The sequence below is a fragment of the Branchiostoma belcheri genome, unplaced genomic scaffold (assembly GCF_001625305.1).
Source record: "Branchiostoma belcheri isolate BF01 breed outbred unplaced genomic scaffold, Haploidv18h27 scaffold38, whole genome shotgun sequence".
In the NCBI taxonomy this organism is placed as follows: domain Eukaryota; kingdom Metazoa; phylum Chordata; class Leptocardii; order Amphioxiformes; family Branchiostomatidae; genus Branchiostoma; species Branchiostoma belcheri.
In genome coordinates this window covers 2398726-2421444 of record NW_017803998.1, presented here as the reverse complement: position 1 = coordinate 2421444, position 22719 = coordinate 2398726, and the positions used below count along the sequence as shown (strand labels likewise).

At 38.8% G+C, this 22719-nt stretch overlaps 2 protein-coding genes across 3 annotated transcripts in view; one reads left to right on the top strand and one right to left on the bottom strand.

Annotated features, from left to right (window-relative positions):
• LOC109476608 (staphylococcal nuclease domain-containing protein 1-like) overlaps positions 1–22719 on the top strand; it is a 168464-nt gene that overhangs the window by 53146 nt on the left and 92599 nt on the right. The gene's annotated exons all lie outside the window — the stretch shown is intronic.
• LOC109476609 (leucine-rich repeat-containing protein 4C-like) overlaps positions 1–22719 on the bottom strand; it is a 72494-nt gene that overhangs the window by 11419 nt on the left and 38356 nt on the right. Inside the window, exons 1-2 of one of the 2 annotated variants that reach the window (XM_019777601.1) lie at positions 20712–21657; positions 3761–3809 (exon numbers count right to left, since the gene is read on the bottom strand). The gene's annotated coding sequence lies outside the window, so the exon portion shown is untranslated. Of the gene's footprint in view, positions 1–3760; positions 3810–20711; positions 21658–22719 lie in introns of those variants that run through there. The other variant, XM_019777600.1, reaches the window with a different exon arrangement.

The following is a 22719-nucleotide window of genomic DNA, read 5'->3' as shown; positions in this document are numbered from 1 at the left end:
CTAATGCAAAATCCGAGCAGTTATGAAAGTTACTGTTAGAAGATACATATACATTTGTAATAGAGCAGATGCTGAAAAATACCATTTTTATGTGCGCATTATAAATGTACATGCGACATGATACACCATATACATGAAGAACCAACCATCAGCCTAATGCAAAATCCGAGCAGTTATGAAAGTTACTGTTAGAAGATACATATACATTTGTAATAGAGCAGATGCTGAAAAATACCATTTTTATGTGCGCATTATAAATGTACATGTGACATGATACGCCATATACATGAAGAAGCAACCATCTGCCTAATGCAAAATCCGAGCAGTTATCTGTTCGCTCACCTCTCCGGATATTTATACGCCATCACGTCGGCAAGCAGACTGTTGATATCGCCCGCGGGAAAATAACGTTACTCGTACAACGATCAATCTTTGTAAATAACCCCCGTGGTAAGATCAAGCAAACATTCGTCATTTAGCGGTCTGTAGTTACATGTACATTTCTGCGGGTTTAATGACAAGCGGGGCTCACCTTTCTGGGTGGGGTTGCGGTGATTTAATGTGCATCCTTATCTGATCATGTTTTCTTCTTGTTTGTGGATTTGCACGGAGTTGACAAATTGCTCCCCTGGATGTGAAGCGCACTAATCGCGCCTAACAGCCGTCCACATTTTACACACACATAAAAAGTTTTTCCCACAGATTGATCTTATCTTTCACCGCTGTTATGGAACTGGCGTGCGATGTAGATTTTCTGGAAAGATATAAGGCTTGCTTTGTGTAGGCTATCTACATATGTACATGTTTGTAAAGGAACTTCAAGGTATACTAATAAAAGCTTGTATTAAGGTGTCCTCCCTGGCTAATTTGGCATTTTAGCTTTCCATCGTTTTCTCACAAAGAAATTTAGAAAGAACTGTAGTTGTACTGAATATTGATACCTGGGTACAAAAGGGTTATGAATATGATTTTTGGACCATATGGATGACGTCATCACATTTTATTGCCCCAAATGTAATTATCTTTAAAGTTATAATATAGCACTTTGGTACAAGTAACTGAAATAAAAGTGTGATTTTCATGTGCATAATGGTCAAAGCTACAAACGTACGTTTGCACAAATTGATACCTACTAATTACCCGTAGTTATTAGAGAATAACTAAATTTTAATTAGGCAATTAGGTATATATATAAGGCTTGCTTTGTGTAGGCCATCTACATATGTACATGTTTGTTAAGGAACTTCAAGGTATACTAATAAAAGCTTGTATTAAACATGGAAAAATGCCTTAAAACGTCAAAAGTTAGCCTATATAATAGTAACCTCTGCTTGGATGAGTCAAAACTGATACTCAAAACTGAAGAAAATTGTGATAAAAAGTTGTATAAAAGTTTATACTTGTATTCACTCCTGCACTCACTATGAATCAGTTGAATTTACTGCTGTGAAAAAAAACAAGATACATGTAGTTAATAGCAAAGCAAGTATAAATGGACTGTTGAGGTTGAGCTAGAGTTGGGTCATAATTTTTGGTTTGTGGCTTCTCTGTACGATTTAAACTACTTGTAGGTTCTAGCCACTCACCATATACCAGGATTTATTCTGGTCCTGAGATGTAAAAGTAAGGCTTTATCCCCTGTATGACGCAGGACTGCTGTACTAAATCTGCTGTTAACTATGGGATAAAGTCTTTTGAGCTGTCATGCTTCTAATATTCTCCCTGTTTACACTCTTTTTATATGGTCAAATCTCTCCCAATGTAACAAATGTATATGTTACAGTCTATCACTTCTCAATAGCAACAGTCAATAAAAGTTTTCAGGAACAAAGTGTCCCATTTCTTCAGTACCAATGTCTTATCATTGAAGGAATGATTCTGGATACTAACCATGATTTAAAGACTGTATAATAACCTGGATTTTTGTATTATATAATTTCATAAATATTCTTACTTTGCAATATCTTTACTTCAGAATTAGTAGACCTCCCTAGATTTCTTTGTATGTCAAATTTTAAGTTAGTGGTATTTTGAGGGTCTTTGCCTAAGCTTAAGCCAGTCATTGAACATCTTTCCTATGCCTATAACCCATAACCAATAGAGAGCCTAGCAACAACTTCAGTGTGCTAATGGTTAAAGGTATCCAATGCAATTTCTAGGCAGCAAAATAAAAAGTATTCTGGATGAGAAAATCTGTCTGATATTGACATTTAATGCCATTTCTTAGCACATTTTCAGCATCATTTCAGCATCATTGGTAGCTAGAAGCAGCCAATGATACATTTTTGCTTCACAGATATCAATATGTTATGGGATAGGATTGATTCAACTTACTACATTAAAAGAATGAACAGAAAATTGATGTTAAAAATCAAGCTTTGCTGTCCTGAAATTGCATTGGATACCTTTAAAACACAAAACAGAATCCATTAGAATTTTAGACATCGGCACAAGAAATGCTCTGTCAAAATCACAACTGACAGAGCTGAGTTTTAATTGGGTCTCCTGGCTCAAAATATATCACTTTAGTTCCAGTGACTGTCTGTTGATTTATCAGTAAAAAAATGTGGATAATAGATGAAGTATGTTTGACAAAAATGTATGGGTCAATTAGACGTTTTAATAAGCTGGCCACAAGGCATATTAATCACCTTATTTGGGGATTATTTTTATCGCTTTGTTTAGAATCACAAGTTAGTACTACTGGAACCATATTTCCATAACTTCTATTAAAATGGATATCAGTGCAAAATCTGACTGGTGTGTTACGCAGAGGGGCGGTTATACTGGCTATACTGATACAGATACAAATCCCCAGTGTATTGTGCATAGCACTTTGGCAGAATGTCTTGTTTAAGGTTGTATTTACGTATTTAAGGATGGCATCCTGAATATAGTATTCAAATGTTGTGTCGGAAAAGATGTTGTCTGCAACAGGCAAAATTCTGATGCCATGTTGACCAAACATCCAACAAAAACCTTGAAAAGTATGGGTTTCTTGCAGGCACAGTACATTCTGCTTTTAGATTTTGTTCCTCCATTTTGTCATTATGGATAATGAGGGCTATCAATTAAAGTTAAAACGTCGCTTATTTTGACAGACATCATTTTGTCAAGCTTCATTTCCTCCCTGATGCATGCCACTTGGTGCAACTCTAATTTATCGGAATCCAGGCAAGCGTAAAACTGATTTGATCTACTTCATCACCAATGCATGTCTTGAGCATGCATGCTCGTGTTCGCATTCGTTTTGACTTTATTTCCTTGGCAGGGACTTATTTCCTCCTCTTTTGATTAAGCCCTTCCTTTCACCGTTGTCAAATTGATATCCCTTAGCCATCGCCCCATGTCCCCTGCGGAGCATTTCTCACTCGCTGACCTTCCAGCAGCCAAAGTCACCTTCAGTGAAGCTTTTCATCATCCAAGTTGGGGGATCAGATGCAGATGTCTCCGGCTAGGCTATACAACGGAGGTCATGACACGTATCTCTATGCTAGCCAGCCCCCGTGCTTGGGTGAATGTACATCAAGGTCTTCAACATATTTCACGTGGCGTTCTTTTGAACTTGACTGTCGCTAGCTTCCCGTGGCTCGGACTGACCCCCGGAATGATTTGTAACGCCGCGGCCCCATTACGTAGGCGCCGCTACGAAAGAATGCGACGGAATTGAATCACATCTGAATAACACCGAGAAGCTAATAAAACTACAACATATTGACGCTACAGCCACATCCATAAAACAGAAGCTTGTGGTACTTACTCTGTCCCTTTTTAAGATGGCAGCTGCTGGATTATCCAAGATAAAACTCCTGCAGAAAAGATAAAAAAGGACCGCATACTTAGTAGCCTGCCAGCTGAACATATATCACTGCTACAAAAAGTGTTAGCCAAGCTTTGTTAATTCCCTGTGGCGTTGGATAAAGCTAATGTAGCTAGCCGACTTTTCTGACCAGTACTATAACACACAAGCGTATCTTTGAGGCGGATACGGACTATATTTGTCTAACAAAGGCTTCACGTGTCATGCTAACATATTGGCACACTGTGCTGTGTGAATATGCCCAGAGGCAATGTTCTTATTTGTATGAATCAAAGGCTGTTAAATTCCTTAAGGAAGACCCCAATAATCTTCAAGGAGTCATGATGAAGTGTTAATGGATACTCAAAGGCTTCACGTGTCATGCTAACATATTGGCACACTGTGCTGTGTGAATATGCCCAGAGGCAATGTTCTTATTTGTACTAATTACAAAATGTCTTAAAATACCAACAGCTGCTAACACCTTTGCGACACCAATATTAGTTGCCATACATGTAGGTACAAATACGTTGATGTCTTGATGAAGGTTAGACATCCAGGTTATGACATACACACAAAAAAAACTGTTACTCAAGCAGCTGGATAGATTTTTAAAAACTGGCACTGACAAAAAGTAGTAACTCAAAACGTCTGATAGTTTTCAAAATCTACCCAGTTGGTTGAGTGCCAGTTTTCTTGTGCATAGCTAGCAATGTATGTCAAGCAAGACACCATCTTGGAATCAAAATTGGGCCAATTCGCTTCTGGTTATAGGTCAAAACGAAGTGCTCTTGATGTGGCTTAAGATTCTTGATAAGAGTTTTCCAGATATGCGATAAGTCCTGACCTTATGTGGAGTGTTGCTAAGAACTGTTACAGTTTTTTTTCAGCCGTTGATGCTTACTTAGAACTTAAAAATTCAGTAGGAAATATTGAAACACATCTTCATTTACAGGACATTCTGTATGTCAGTTAGCTAGATACTAAAGACAAAGCTGGTTTACAGTTTGTCAATGTTTTAGTTACATAAGGTTCCTGTCACATATTTTGTACAATGTCAGGGAATTTGTAATAGATTGTGGTGCCTGCTTCCTGCAAAATTCAGCTGTCTTTTATAGAAAACGTGTTCTTAGATCAATGTCGTCGTCTGGTTCTGTCACAGCCTGTTTGAAAACCCTACAATATCAAGATCAGTCTGCAACAAATGTGACCCTGCTGTAAACCACAAATTATGCTCAGAAGATCTTTTTTATTTGTAGGAAGTTTTATAGCACGACACAACTCGTAGTGTGTTCTGCTTTTGTGTAACTGTGGATAGAATTGTGCTCTCCGAGATGGAGCATGCATTTTCCAGACACTGACTGATGTGGTAAGAGATGGAGGCCAAACTGTAGCCCCTCATTTTAATCAATCACATGGCACACAAAGCCCTGGAAGGCATTCCTGGGAGCACCTATAGAGCACCATGCATCAACGACGTGCTGGCTGTCAGAGGGCATTAGAGGGGATTTCCAAGGGTGGGACCGAAATTGTAAATTAAGCTACATAATGACATTTGTCTGTCATGGCTCTGTCCCACTGCCCTTTCAGTTTTGACGTGTTAACTCAAGTTTAGTTTCACATTTTTTAAAAACGTAGATAAACATGAACGAGTCAAGAATTAGGGTTGAATTTGATAAATATTTTGTTATCATGGACATTGAGTGTTTGTGAGTAATGCTTGTCATTTGTGACCTTATAACTGTTCGTTAACTAACGAATACACTTCTGCAAAAGATAATTAGTCCTCACAGGTGACAGGAGAAGGCAATTATTGCTGATTATCAACCAAGGGCTGCCTGTTATCAGCCGAAATCTAGTCCATGATGGTCTGACGGATCAAATTCCTAGCTCCATTGATGAGCGTCGTGAAGTCTGCTTGGATTGGAGATTTTGCCTGATTTAATGCTGACTTTGGGAAAGTTCAATGGTCTGTTATAGAGAGAACAGCCATCAGTTTCCAGTGCGGTGGAAAATGTCGGGCATAAACACCACACTGGCATTTTCCCGGCATGGTACCGTGGCCAATCCCCAGTAAATCTACAGGCCTGGCATTCTTCTTATTGCCTCCTTCGGGCAATTTGAAAGGTTAGGGTTTGCCCGCGATTCTCTGCGGGCTTTTTTGGCGAGACTGTAAAGTGAGGACAGACGTGTAATGATAAGAAGAAAGCCCATGATTGAACAGAAGGTGAACAGGAAATTCCTTTCAAGCATATATCAGCACTGTGGTGAAATGTACCATATATCTACATCCTACATGCATGTGCATAGTCTTGCAAAAGGTTTCATCTGCATGAAAATGTCAAGGGAAATTCCATATTATAGAATGTAGATCAACTTCTGTGTCTTTCTCCATGGCAAGCCTTACTGGTGATTTTTACTGTATGATTGCTTAGGGGGTACTTTGAGGGTGCTTCAGACCTTTAGATTATAATTTTTTTACTCATTGGCCACTATGCAACAAGACCTGAAGGTCACTACAAGGTCACAGGTTACATGAATGAGACTATGACAGTATCTTCATTCTCCATTCACTCCCAAAGTCAGAAACATCATGATTGAGACCAGCTCAACTCACTTAGAGTGTTGGGACTAATTATAAAATGACTCAATAGGAGAATCAGGGGTTAAAGGCTGCTCAGGAAATTTCCTACCCCATTCGACTATACATATATATTTTATTCGCTTGTTTCATATAAGTTATTAGTTTACTGTATGATTTTGAAACACTTTACCAATATGTTATTTTTGTAATTAAGCTTCTTTGTACCTTTGTTTTCCTGTTTGTTATTTTAAGCTAATAAGTATATTTTGTAAATGTATATGTCCGCAGGGAACATTGAAAAACGCCCTTGCGGCGACATGTTTTACCCTGGGTAAACAAATAAAAAAGAAAAAAAATAGGTAAAGAAATAATGTCTTGCACAACACTGTCATTGCCATTGCTCCAGAATACACCATAATTTTGTACGTCGTCACTTTTTGTCTGATTATGCTATGTCCATGTTAAAGAACTGCAATAATTTCTTCATATAAATAATCATACCAAACATTTATGGGCTTTTTGTACGATTTGCCTCAGGGACTACATTTCCTGAATTCATTTATGACATTCTAGTTTGGCTTCAGGCATGGAAAAGATCTCTTGTACATGGCCTATGCCATTACACATTATCTTTATGTGTCATCCCAGACCTAAACTGAGCAAGACTGATCACCTAAAGACTGATAAAATAGAAGTCCCCGCCTCTTCATTAGTGTAGCAATATGAAGTCACCATGGACACAATAATGGGAGGGGGAGGGTTTTTATTGCACTAAAACATGGACGATATGAGCCATAAAACACTAAAGATATAATACCACACAGAGCACCTCTGATACCTGTTTCAGTAATTTATGTGTCCTCTTAATCATGCCATACTTAGTTGAAGTTGTTGGTAGTAAAGTTGAATAGTTGAACTCTCAGTGTACATTATGTGCCACTGGGAAGGCGTAGCAGGAATATTTCCAATACAATGATCGCAGAAGACCCAAAGCTGTCCTATTCATCAGAGATGATTTGATCAATACTTAGCTCAAGGGGGTAATTAAACTAATAATTCAGGCCCATTTTGGCGCAGAGTGGGAATTATACCAATGGCACACAGATAAGTGGGGGGAGCATGATAAATATGCTGATGTCACTACCAACCAGAGAAGGCCTTCATCCAGCAAAATGGTGCAAGCACTGTGAAAAAAGGTTTTAGGCACGATTTATTTCTGGATGACAAATGGAAAATGTTTTTCTCCTACGAGAAGTTACTGTTACATTTGGGAAAGTTTCAGTGTTGCTTTTATATGAAATATTCTATTTAGGCTAATATTACATGAATATTGATTTTTGATACATTCTAATTGATTGTTCTTTTCTTTTCATGTGCTGCGTTGCTGTCTTGTGTCTGACTGCATGATCTATAGGTAAGCCCTGTTCTTATTAGCATAAATTTGCTTCAGCCTATCATGCAACTTACCAACAGGTGCAACTATGTTTGGTAAAGAGAGAAAGAATCAAAGTAAACTCCATATTTTTATTTCACAAAATTTGTTACTCAGCAAATGCAAAACTGTACATCTCAGCCACAATATTACAAGAAAGATACAAGTCTGAAACACAATCAGCAAATTTATTTGAGGTTTTCCTTCTGGATTTGTACGGTGCTAGTTCTTTCAAAGTCTGCTATTGGAGCTGAAAAAGGCCTATATTGGCTATTTACCTTACCGTAGTGGACAATGTCTGTCCTAAATCCCTACGATAAAGACTAAAATTATGTATTTTGTTCCTGAGAAATGATTTTATAACTGTAATACCGTGTATAGTTACTCCGTGATAGCTCCATATGCTGAGTTTAATCACATCCTTACACTCTGACGTTAGCAAACCCTGCAGGACAATGCATTACCAACCAGCCCGAATACCCAGCCACTGTAGAAAGGTGACCTTTCTGTGAAATGCCGGGATATTTTATTGAAACAGAAATGAGCTCTGGATTTTTCAGGGGCCAAGCGTGTAGTCTTGGGTGGTATGATAAGGATTTGTGAAGGGTGAGAGTGTTGACTTGGATGGTGGGATAAGAACGTTTGAAAGGCCAACTGTGTTGACTCTGGTAGTGAGTGAGAGATTACTGGGGATTGTGGGTACGGGGACTGTTGGATTGTGGCAGCGACCTTTGCCCTACCCAGGCTTTCCAAGGCTGCTGGGAGTTCTGAGAAAGTGCTGCGCTCAAGGACTGCAGCAAACTTGATTTTACAGATGACAGTACCTAGAATAATGCATTTGGGCCACAACGATTTATTTTCTTGGTACTTTGACATTTCAAGGTGGAAAGATAGCAAAAAGCAGAAAAAAACTGATGGAAGGCAGGAAAAGTTTTAATTTATCAGTACTGTATCCACTCCATAGGAACTGAGTGCACCAAGGCATAAACCCAGTCCCCAGGTTTTGTTTTCGTTATGCTGTTCCAGTTAAGCACATTTCTAAATATAATCTGAAAACCAACAAATTAGATTGGTGTGGCCCTGGACTCAGGCGTATGTTGACTCTTTTGACTCTTAATTATGAAGTTCAACACAGTAGAAATTCTTCATTTATGTCATCTCTTTATAAAAACTTAGTTCTACTAAATCTTAAATTTGGAAACTTTTACCATAGTCCTGCGGTGTGCAAAAATTGGCAGGTTGCACATGCATCTTCTGTATACATAACTTAATTTTTGTAGGATATATCAGAAGGAAAGTTATGGTATCGATTTAATGCATTCTAATTTCTTCATTGGTTTGTATAATTACCCTTGTTTATGTGAATTGGTTAAGCAGGGACTTGTACAAAATTGATAATCATGCAAATTGCTTTTCCATTCACATCCAGAGCTGTTTTATTAAAAGACTATTTAGCAAGCCCAAACATAGACTTCTGTCACTATTCTAATCCTAATCTATCTGCTGTAAAGCATCTGAAGTTAGCATGCGAATAAAGCTTCTCCATCCATCCTGCCAAATCCAAGGCCAATGTATGCATAATTCAGAATTGTCTAAGCCATCTGAATTGGAGACTATGTCAATACCACTGATGGTGGCTTTCAATTTTGTGCTGGCGTCCACTTAACTGGCGGAGGGCCATTGTTGTGCCAAATTGCATTTGGACACACAGTGAGGACAGAGTTAAGTGTGGATAGGGCTGGACATATGGGATGACAGTGTTAGAAACCTCTCTCTCTGATGACTAAGAGCAGATCAATAGCATCTGCTTGGTTTCCACAATGGCTGGAGATTCAAACTGGTACTGCTGTAGTTTAGATGACTAAAGTAGTGGCTTTCAAATTTTAAGTACTACTGTATACAAGCAGTCTGACTCCATATTGTATAACCTTCTATTGCAACTTGTTGAAAATCAATGATAGTTTAACTTATATGTTTAAGTATTGTCCCTTCTATTGTTATGAAAGAATTAATCTCTATTATCAAGCCATCAAAGTCCATTCTTATTTTTCCACATATAACAGACAAAAAGAAAATAATTACTCTCCTTTTAACATTACGGAAAAAATGGGATCTTTTGTCTTTCCCTGTTTAGAAAAAGAAGTCAAATCAGAAGTTAGAATTTAGAGTCAGCATTTAGACTAGAGTGGTTAGGTTACATTGTTCTTAATTATTTGTTTGTCATTTGCAATAAACGTATTATGTCATTGATTGTAATTTTCTGGCAGAATACAAAGAGGAAAGACGCTTTTAGAAAAGCTAGGAGATGTGGTTATAACTGAGTTTCCTTGTTGTCTAGATACAATGTAAATTGAGTTTGTGGATCTAAGTATAGCACAATGTCTTTTGCTTTCGGCCAACCATACCACTGAGTGAAAATACATCAAGCCTTTGGAACATGCTATAGATAGTAAATGCAGTTTTTCCACGGGCGATGAGAGTAAAAGATGGGTCAAAATGGCTATTCAGCATTTCTTACCACATTATGGAAAATAGGCAGTTGGAATGGGTTTCTCGGAGGGGCACATTAGAACTTGAAACTGAGTGTGCGCTATCACGCTCTCATGGCCACACACCCACGGAGGACTGTTAATGTCAGGGATTGAGGAAACCAAATTTGCCTGTTGCCTCTAGATTCGTATCTCGGTAGGAATGACCTGAGGGAGACGGCCGGCCTGCTTTGCGAACTGTTTGTTCGCACATTCCCCCAATCCCTGCCTGTGTTTAGCAGTGATTGCCCATTCCAACAAAGCTGATGATTATTGAGATAAGATAGAGTGACTGCAATCTCCCGCTGCCATCTTGCTTTTCATCATCGGCGAACATGTTCACGTTCCGTCCATTTTTGTCAGAAACAGCTGAACTCCTTGTACATAAGGTCTACTCTAATGTTCTTTCAATGGCTTGGGGACTTAGTTTGGCAAATTTGGAGGTTTTTCTCTTGAGTCGCTTCAAAGTCTACAAGGATATTCTTCAGCTGGTCTACCCGGTGAAATGAAAAATCAACCCAACCAAATTAAAACATAAAAAAGAGCCAAGGTCTAAAAGCAGAGGTGTCAATGGATGTGAAATTTTCTCGGAGAAGCTTTAGGGCCATTTCTAGAATCATATTCCAAAATGGCTGGATGTTTGTAGATAAGAGAGCCGGCAACTGCACAACATTATTGATGTTGAAATTTGGGTTGATCCCGTACAATTTAGTGCTGTGCGGAGATGTGCGTAGGTAGAGGTTATAAGTTTTGGTCTATAGGGGCATCATGAATAAGATCAGTATTCTCCGTCTGTACTCGTATGGGCAAGCAATAACAAGCCAGAATAATGGCCACGTTATAAGTACGAATTGGAAACTACAGTATGAAAGGCAAGTTGCGCCATTAGAGTAGAAAGGGCGGGATCTGATTTTTTTCGCAATCGAAGCCGCCCGTGATTGTGTGAGTGCTATCTCTCCGACGCAGATGGCTTCATGCCAAGCATGCTTTCTTCTGGGACATTTTGTAAGCAGTGTTTCATATATCTTGGGGCCATCTCTTAGTTTTGCAGTGTTCTCTGTTTGAAAGGAGAGCCATAAGCCATGCAAACACTCGTAAATAGGATCGTAATAGATTGAACGGCATTCAGGCTTGATTTAAAAACCTCTGATATGATCAGAAACAGCAATATTTACAGCCAAATGTTGTGTTTTCCATGTATCGTTGGTGCGTCATAACATAATTTATGCTCTGTGTAATCCAAATGGTTGGTTTTATGTGTTCTCACTAGGCTTTGAATGCAGGGGCCTCTATGCTAGGATTTGGACCCCCTATGCTGTGATTTACCCCCTATAGTCTTTCAACCAGCTTTGGGATATCTCTTTTCTGGTCATAATCTCCCCACCCCCACCCCCAAAAAGTAAATTTGACTTAAGAATGAAGCAATAACATAGGGTACAAATGTAAACATGACAAAATTCCTCAAAAAGCAGGAAAAGTGTAGTAGAGGGTTATGAGTTTAAACATTTTGTGGGTGTGGGGGGGGGGCAGAAAAGACCTCCTACTGTGGTCATGTCTTTGGGAATTGACGCATTGCTTGTTGTCCTGTGCCTGACCCCTATACTGTAAGAAAATTCTGGTGGAAATCCTGAATTTGTGCTTGCCTGAACTCAACTGTTTTGAGTGGAGGACAATTGAAAAATGGGTTTTGACCTTGGTGCTGAATTTGTGGTGATTCTGCACTCCTCATTTACTTGCTTTACTTTCTGCAGACTTTATTCTTTCAAGGCACCCAGATTTCATTGTAGCAGTTAAACTGGATTTTCAAAATTCAATTTAATAGTCATTTTTTTAATGTAGAAAGTTAAATCCATATCCCAGAGCATACTGATATCTGTAAGGCAAAAATGTGATGTCGCTGATGGAAAACGGTTTTGCTTGTTTTTTGTTTGGCTGGTTGTAGCTATTGGGGATTGCAAACGAGTTACACTGTATTTCTAGTTGTCATCAGTTGTTGTCTAGGAGCCCTTTTTTCTTGAGAGATTTTCAACCCCTTCTAAACAGTCGTGACTTGTCAACATCATGGTTTCATGGAGGTTTGAGATCTCTGAATTCTTGTTTACTCCTGTATGCTAATGATGTGGCTGCCCAGTGACATCTGGAGGACTTTATATCAGTGGAGCTGTGGACTGCAACAGAATGGTTTAATTTATACGTTTTTGATTAGTCATGGGTCGGCGGGAAAATCTCCATCTTTTTCCCCCCTTGCTGTTTGATATATTTACAGCGTTCTGCGGAGAATTCCACACGCTTGACTGACTGCAGGAGTCTATTTCAGTTTTCCATCGTTACGCCCTATTAAATCTCACCGGATTCAATATTTGTGCAGAGCAGTTGGCTGGAAATATTATGGATTTTCATCAGGAAACTATCTGACATTTCAGGTGGAAGTAACAACAGCCGATTTGCCCCATGGAACACACCCAAATCAAACCTGCTGGCTGCCAGTGTTTTCTTTTCTCAAATAGCATAGGGTTCTACCAGAATTTTAGGAAAGAATTAAAGAATTGTTTTACAAGGAAAAAATTAAAAATCTTCCAAATTAGTTGCCCTCACACAAGGCAGTAGAGGATAGAAATCAATTGAGTTAATAGTCCAAAAATTGATTTGTATTTGATAAGATAAAAACAATCTACAGTGTATTACATGTACATCATCTGTGCAGTGTTAATGCACTGTAAAGTGTTTGACAAAGAAAGATATTTGGTAGCTACTTTTTATTATGCTCGCTTGTGCTGCATTTTACTATATGGAGGTAAAGTTGCAGTCTCATCAATTTTACATTCCCCATTTTGCAATCAATTCTAGAATAAAGACACCACGGCGAGAAAATAAGATACTTCCTCCACGGTTTTAATTTTCTTAGTGCCTGCCTTGCGGGAAGGTCACCTTCAAAAACCTCCAATGACATTGGCAGTATTTTCCCTTACCACGCCTCAAACCAGCAACTTCAATGAGCGATCATAAGGCCGCGCAAATTTGATTACCTCTTGTGTTATTGGGATCAACCGAGAACTTACAGAAGCTACAAAATGGTGGACAGAATTTTGGCCAAGTCGTGCCATCCAGCTACAAAAATGGCCCAGCATATGGTCCATTCAGCAAGAACCTATTTAGATCAATAGTAGGAGCGGGTAATAGAATTACTCTTCGTCGAAGCTATACCAGCTGTGGTAAGGTCTCTGTCCAACCTGACTCTGTAGATGCAATGTCTTCTTTTCTTTTAGAAGCAGGCTTGTTGCATTGATATGTCTCCCGTGGTTTCAAATGTCATACCGGTAATTCTTTCTTCAATGTTTACAATGCTGTGTGTCCCCAAGGCAGTGCTTTAGTATATATTACTGGAATTTTCATTTGTACTTATAGCCATTTCGACATATGTGATGTGCTTTTTTTACCTCAGAGTTTTTCACTGTTATGATAACAGTTTTTCAAAAACGTACTGTTTGTTTTAATGTTACAACATACAAGTAGTATATATGCCATAGCATACTGATAAAATGTTCGAGGCAGAAGTCCAATTCAGAAGAAAAGTTTTTTTACATCTTCTAGCAGCATTTTTTCTTTGTGTTGAAAAGTGAATTTTCAGAAGCATATGCACCAGGCTGTTCTACACGCAGATATCATCCAAACTTCTGGTCAGCTGTCCAACGTGAGATGACAGGAATTCCATCATGTGGGAAGTGCCCTCGGCTGAATCCATAAACGTGTAACAGCACAAATACCCCGCAGTCCTACTACTCTAACCGTGGAGTGTACGCTTCCCGTTATAAAACCAAGTGAACATCCTCGCTGGCAGGCAGAAAAAGTATCAATAGCGGATATGAATTATAAATGCTGCGTAATGACAGCAGAACACAGAAACGTTGTGGTAGAGTCACTTAGGCATCTGCCACAATCATTTATCGGAGTGGCTAACATTATGTCGTCATTATGTACGGACAGTCTGGTAGTTACTATACTTACGGGAGAGTCAAAGAGATAACTTAAGAGGGGGGAGACAAGGCTTTTTTTTTGGCAAAATTACGGTCATGTTAAAGGCATTCAATGAAATTTCTGGGCAGCAAAATATTTCTAATTTGAAAAAAAAATGATAATAGCTGGAAAAACTTCATAAAAACAAAGCCTGAGGACCAAGCATCTGCCGTGCACTTGAACAATACTTATTTATTATATTGAAGTTTTCCTCCCTGCTCTAGGATTTTATTATGTCCACCTGCTACGTACATCTTCACCACCAAATATCTGAGAACCAGGAAATATATTGGTGTTGCCATATCTACACATATACCAGTATTTTGTAAAATAAATTTCTTCACGAATTGAACTGTAGCAAGGAAACAACTGTTGAAAAGTGAAATCTTCTCTTAATGATGATGAATGTGGTATCTTTAATGTCAGCAGTCTTGTCAAAATTTCACAGCAAGTCTTAGATCATATCCATGTACAGAATAAGCCAGGCATGCATTGTGTTCAGTCTTGCCTTGCCTGAAAATTAGCCGTATTTAATGATTCCATGCGCATCCATCTCTCAGGCTCTCTCTTTTCTCTTGAATATTAATCCAATTAAGGTTTTAAAGCAGAGCCTATAATGTATGCTTTGTCATTGTCCTTCATGCCTGTACCCTGGAGTGCTTCATAGAAATACCCGGTGATTAACTGTTGATTCGTTTAGCACAGCAAAAAAATTGAATGATGGGGGAGGGGGGCAAAAGGGGTTACAAAAAGTACACCCTCTTTCAGTCCTCTGCCCAGCCTAGGATTTTCTTCGTCATCTCAATTTTGTTAGGCATAATATCATGTCAAGCACGGAATGTGACAATCCTAGGGGGTTCAGGGGGCATACTCCCATGAGAAATTTTGAAATCTTGACCCTCTGAAACGCTATTTCCTGCATTTTGAGGGGCAAATTTTGCTGGTAGACTAAGTGAACCGGATTAAATTTTTTTTCATCCATTTACACATTAATTTTGACCATCAAAGTTGATTGTTCAACATTTTTGTCCATCTCTTAAGCAGTAAAATTCCATCAAATGATGGAAAGGCATATGCTGGCTACAACACTGCTCTCCCCCTACCTCTTTTTAAGATTCCCCCCCAGGTTTCACACATGATGAGCAAAAATAGATTTGTATTTTCATTCCAATCAATACAGATTCCCCGCAGCAGCAATATTTCAGGTTTTGGATGACACAACCCAGTACCGCAAAAGAAATGCATGATCGGAGAAGAATATGAAGTCAGACCATTCACTCTCTAGTTTTATTGGCTAACAGAGGTCGTTTTAAAATGGGCACAAGTAGCCTAACCATATTTTCATATTATTCCTGTCTTGTTCACCAATTCTTATTTTCTCTTTCAGCCTTTTGTGTAATGTATGTGTTGTGATGTTATTGGCAAAAGGGACGCTGGCTGCATGAATTTCTATTCCATTAAACTTCAAAGGCTTATTTGATTAGAGGCAAACTATTGCTGCATGGAAGTAGAACTAATGTTCGGTAAATCACATTAAGGTATGACTGGGGTAGAATGCTTGCTATTCACACATTGTACTTTGTATGAAGTACACTTCTGCGCATCTATTTAGCTTCTGCAATATATTTACCAGGATATCTGCAGGAAGGAGGTGTTTAGGTGGAAAATCTTGTCTTGTCTGCATTGTAATTTTCCATTGGTTAGTCAGACACATAATCACCTGATTATAAGATTTGAAACCAATCAGAATATAGCTTACAGTGATTAATTGCAACATTCTTTAGTCCCAAATACTGTTTTGTTTCTTTCAGAAATGTCAAAATGACATATAGAGATGTGTTTATTTATTTTACATTTGTTACAGTACAATAAACAGGACGGGGTAACAGGATACACGCATGTCCTTTTTCATAACTTTGTTTTGAATGACTGGTAAACAGCCTTAAGGCTAGTTTTTATACAGAAATTACAAACTGTGTAAGACCGGCCTGTAAGGTTTGAACCACTCACACCGGGAAGGAATTCTGCTCTTCTTCATAAGTGCAGTAAGATCTTTAACATGCTCACGGTGTGGCTCTCCTCAAACACGGTACCTCTGGCTTACATCCAGTACAAGGGGACGTCCCTAACCAAAGGTAGATACTCGTTTTCACCTGAGTTGAGCGAGAAAATAGGTGTTTTAAATTTTTTTTTTTCCAAGGACACAACAGTGAAACCTGCCAGAGATTTGAACCTCAAGTCTTTAGATTTTTTAAGTCAACAACCCTAACCACAAGACCACCATTCCACCAACTTGGAATAATACACACATCATAATACAACATCTTTCTGATAGACTTTTTTCAAAATATTTACTACTATTTGCGCCTTAACATCATATTAGCTTCAGTCAGTCTTTTAATGTAAGATGGTCGTTCAGTTAAAGAGTGTGATAATGTTTTATGTAAGGTGCCTTGGTGTGTGTGTTCCATTAATTTACCTAAGTATCCTTTTTACTTCCCATCGTTTCACGTGTTCTGAGAGTTTCTGAATAGAAACCTCCGCAGCCGCTTGAAAGCGACACGTTTTAAGAAGGACCGACAGTTAATATATACGTTTTGTCGTTAGATAAATATCAGCCGCCGCGTTAATTAACTAGCGAATGCCAAAGGCAAGACAAATGGAGGAGTGTTGGTTTGCGGAGAAGACGTATAATTGGAAAGCCCTCCCGCACGTTGGTTGAGGTGTATTATATCTGAAGTTCGCTAATGCTGCAGCCTGTTCTTCGTATTACATGCAAATGAGCGGAGACGTTGTCTAATGCATGCTTGCTTCAGAGTGGAAGACAGGTGATACATTAATACTGTATAGCCTTTACTTCTTCCCAAAACCTTTTATTTAGAAAAAAAATGCTTCTGTGGGTGTCTAATGCAGGTTCAACCTTTCCTAAGGTTTCATGATTTAAAGCCTTCTAAACTACATGTAGGGATTTTTTGTATTATATGCAAATATGCGGATATATTGTTGAATGCGTGCTTGCTTTAGGGTGGACGTTATATATCCTTTGCTTCATCCAAAAATGTTTTATTGAGAAAACAATGCACCTTTTTGACTTCTAAATGGGTTTCTAATGCAGACTCAACATATTTTTCATAGCCTAAGGATTGTGATTTAAAGCTTTCGATGGATTCTTGTATTACATGCAAATGAGCAGAGACATTGTTTAATGTTTGCTTGCTTTAGGGTGGGCGTTAAATATTGTATATTATCCTTTATTTCCATCTTCACAAAATCTTTCTCTTGACTCCTAGATGGGTTTCTAATGCAGACTCAACTTTTTTATTGCCCAAAGTGTTGTTAGAACCTTTAAAGGATGGCAAAGTTTTTGTTGTAACTAATATGTAAGGGCTACATGACTGTACATGGTAAGAATACAAAATGTATCTAACTTTTGAAAATTAACGCTACAAGAAGGCAAAATCATTGTTAACCTTATGAAAAATTAGTTGTTTGACGTAGTTGGCCATATTTCTGACACATGATATTTGGCACTGATGAAAATTCATATTTTTTCATCATTCCCACACATTTTCATGCAAGAAATCTGAACTATCATTTTCCCGTCCTAGTTTTGTGTTTAATATACATGCAGCAGTACTCTAAAGTTACAAAATGTACACTACATGTATGTTATGGTATGACCTTTACGGTTCCTTACAGTTGAATGGTAAAACATCTATTTACATGACATGTACACAATAAGGTAATAAAAATTTTATGGCATATACAGTTGTGAAGATAATAGTCTCTATACTATAATTTATTATATTCTCAACTATAATTGTGCATAAGATTTCGGTAAAAGCACTCAATGCAATAAGAGAGTCTTAAGGGATATCATATTTACCTTATGAATGCATATTTGGAAGGAAATCATAATTATTTGTTGACATTTATGATATGCCTTAGACAGCCCTATTGAATATGCTTTTAGAGATTTTGTTTACTTACTTGACTGTACTATGATTGCAATAAGTCACATGCGGATTTGGTGGAGGTAGAATGAATACCATTGAACTCTGACATTACAGAAAGGTAGATTAATTTTAAATTTTGTTCATCTAATAATGTCAGGAAGTGACAAAGACATAATGTAATTGTTTTAGTCATGTGCATCAAATGACTTGTTGTTTTGCTTTTTTAATGTATACAGATTATAAACATACCAAAACTGACGTTGTCAAAAATATCTTTAAGTTTATTCCTATTAATTTTGGAATGTATTTTTATTTAGAGGGTGCATGTACATGACATTGTACATTGTACTTGAGTGGTTGCTAGAGTACAGAGTTAATGCTTTTTCATGTTCACATGACTAGTGGGTCCTATATTGTGAAATAGTAAGTTTTTTTTACTTCCTAGAACTATCTATTGCCAGTATGGTAAAATAAGACTCATTTCCATACTTGCTCATTTATATTGTGTAATACCATTAAAATTTGTTACCTAATTACTGTACTAGTTTATTTAGAGTTTATTGTAAGACTTTTCTATACCCGAAAGAAGCAAAATTATTTTGACATAGTACGTCCATGAAAGTTAGACATCCAGGTAATGAGATACACAAGATAACTGTTAGTAATACTTACTAGGCAAATGGATAGATTTTGAAAACTGTTGAAAACAGACGGTTTAAGTAGAATCGAGTAGTAATACTTTTCGTCAGTGAGTAACGGAATCTGTAGTTGAATGCTCAGTTATTCATCCGAAAACTATGTGCAAAGTTTTCGAAGTCACCACGGGTGAAACTCAGCAGGAAAGCTTGGAATCGTCTCCCTTTTTGTTATTTCTCACTTTGCAACCCCGACAAAGACATCATCCAGCCAATTTCCTCTTGTTTGGTCGAAGCACTTTTATCAGGGGGAGTTTGTGGTGAAGACGTCACAGTTCCCGGGGACTCTCGGCGTCTTTAATACTTTCGATTTAAGATTCCTGAACAGACTGCATTAGGCCCAATTTGCCCCGCACATATCTGTGTTCAGTAATTCCTTCTACGCTGCACCTCTAATGACGGCTAACAAGTCCAGTGTAGTGGAAGGTGGCAATAATTGGTCATTTTGTGGCTGTCTGATTTTCTACACTGAAGTTTGATTTGGTTTACGTATTATTTATAGTCAGAATTAGCAGTTCTGTATCCTTCCCTACGTGGCATTTGGCTGTCAACAATATGTATATGGTAAAAAACTATCAATGATGCTTTTTGAATTATTCATATCAATATCTTCAGACGTACTGCTGAGATTTGAGAAGAAATTGATGGATGCATGGATTCTATGGAAGATTTTAGTGTTACAGATGCCTCAGTACCTGATATTTCTAGATATAGTTTTGCCTGGACTTGACAAATTTGCAGCATGGCTAAACACAGAACATATTCACAGACACTACCTTACTAACATAAAATGTCTTTTTATACAAGTAAGGTTTGGCCACATTCATGATGTGTGTCATTCAGCAGCATAAAAATACTGTACATATTTTCCAGTAGGACGTATATTATTTTCAGTATCCAGTCCAGTTTGGCTGGCCGTTAATATGTATTGATAGTCAACAACCACTAGGTTGAAAGGTTGTTTTTTTGTCAACACAATCTTTAAAGACCTAATTTTTATTTTGCAGACTAAACTGGCAAAAGGGAGGAAATAGAAAAAAGATTGGAGTAATGCCCCGTCATATTACCCACTCCAGGCCACCAGTTTGATTGATAAATAGTTTACTTAATAAAAAAGCAATAAAAACAACATTTTGTTTCCGAATCGAAAATGCACATCTGTCGTTGTGAAGAATGGCCCAGCCATTTACATTTAGCCTCATCACCACCCACCCATCCCAAATACATTTATGATGCTGAATTGAATGAAATAGCAATCTTAAAATAGATCTAGGGGACCATTATTCTCGGTCCCTTCGGACCTTTCCATTGCGAGATAGAAATTGGCACGGTACCCTAACTCATCGTTCACCGCCCTGCAATTATGCCGCATCCTCTATTTGCTCGCAACTGTGTGGGCATTTTTGTCGTGGAAAAGTCAACCGAAAAGCAAGAAAACCCCTTCGGGTATCAATATTTCTTCTGCAAGCATTTCCTACTCTACAGAATTGGTGGGGAAACATTGGACATGTCTAAACAACCCTGCCATTAGAGATATTGCAAATCTGTCATTGATGTATCATGTAGCCCTTTGCTCAAGTCCGGTAGAATGCATATAGCAGAGCTCTACTGATGAACACTGCAGGGTTATTTGCTGCTGAGCTACTCCTCGGTGACACTATCTTGTTCCGGTTAATTTTGTCCATAACACAAAGTCTCCTTACCTTCTGTCCTGGGCTGAAATTAACTGCAGCGAGGGTACAATCCCTGAAGGTAGTATTTAGGGTGATTAAAACGTACACGGGCATGTACTGTCTGCCTACAACGCACCCTCTCGATAGCACAGACACCGGGAATCCTTCGTGTAGGGCTTCGTCACACGTGTCAAATGCGCATAGCATTGATACTCAGCCCCTGGCGCTGTGGCGTTTGCGTCCAATAATGAACACTCCCTCATCCTTATTACACACTAACGACATTACCTAGCCGTATGGTGGTTGGCCAGCTCGGGGGACGCTTGAAAGTCTTCCCGAGTGCACGGGGCGTTTGGTCATCAGCTGCCTCCCCCTTGTGGAGATAGCGCAAATTTGTTATCCCGAGAGTGGGCTACAGCACGGGGAGTACAGAAACACACCTTTGGAAGCACGGTACGAGGGATGGCCGGCCGTTAGGAGCCGGTTAAGTCGAGCGGGTGCCAAGAATGAATTGTCTGGGATAGAACGTGTCTCCGTGTCTGCGCGGGGTCACCATGTGCAGCGGGAGATAACTCGGCGCACTTGTCCGGCCTAGTGCGGCGAACAGGTCTGCCTGAGCCAGATTGAGCAGGAACATGTTTTGGATACAAATGGACTCCGCTCCGGCAAAATGAGATGCTCCTGCGTCACGACTTCCGTCTGCAACTGCTGGACCATGTGGGCTGTAATCCCATAATTTTTCCGGCCACCTTGGAATGTATCACGTTAAGAAAACGGGGTGCTAAGCTCAAACCTCAAAGAAAAATGACAAGCTGTGTTCCTTTCCAACTTTGCAGGCATTATTATTCATCAGAATGTATAGACTGTTAAATGACGCCTGTACACATAACATATTTCTAGCAATCAAATCATACGGCAGAAAGCTGTTAGGGGAGATAACTGATTGCCTATAAACATAGTGACCCCCAATTGTTTCCATTGCAAGTCGGGGCATTAAAATTTGGTGCAATCGCTGGAACCAAGCTGTGTAGGTATGATACAGACTGAAAAATGTGCCGAAATGTACGTACAAATTTGTGCGAACCACCCAATGACAGGCACAGTCATAATATTTACAGCATTTTGCCTCAGTTTGTGTACACACAAATAGACGTGACAGCTTTTTATATTAAATCCGGGGCTTATTTACATTAGATGTATAGCCGCGATGTTTACATAATACAGCGTCAAAGAGGATTTTTAATATTAGGTTCATTTAGTAAACATGAAATGCAAAGCAAATTATCCGGAGTGTTTATTGTGTACGTGAAGCCTTTGAAAATTGGTGTTGTGGAAGGACATTAATATACACCACGTCAGATTAATAACCTGACGGGGATTTGTTGCTGCGATACTCGTAGGTTAAAGAGGAAATTATATCAGATATGGCCGACATGCCTGGCTTGCTACTTTGTGCGATGTTTCATCTGCGAATCGGAAACGCAAAATGAGATCATCCCGCGATGTTCCACTTGGGTGAGAAGGAATTGTGTCTGTGCCCTTGTCAGTTTTGTCTTTGTCTTTCGGAGAGCTACACTGGTCTGATGAGGAATACTGATAGAGTGGAGCCACAGTTCATGTCAGGAGTGAGCTGGTGTGTAATAGCTTGTCAGGTGGCTACTACTGCGGTAGTACTGCCTGCATGCCAGATGAGGTGGTAAACTTTGGAGTGTGGAGATGTGGGAGGGGGGCAACATCATTCAGCTGAAAATTCAAACTATGCTTCTTCTTAAATAGTTCTATTACTGTACTGGCAGTAACTGTGGTAGTACTGCCTGCATGCCAGATGAGGCAGGAACTCTGGTAAACTTTAGAGTGTGGAGATGAGGGAGGGGGCTACAACATCATTCAGCTCACTTCTAACACTATGAAATTTCATAGTGTCAGTGCAGTAATAGAATTATAAGAAGAAGTATATAATTCTATTACTGCACTCAACTGGCAGTAACTGTGGTAGTACTGCTTGCATACCCGATGAGGCAGGAACTCTGGTAAACTT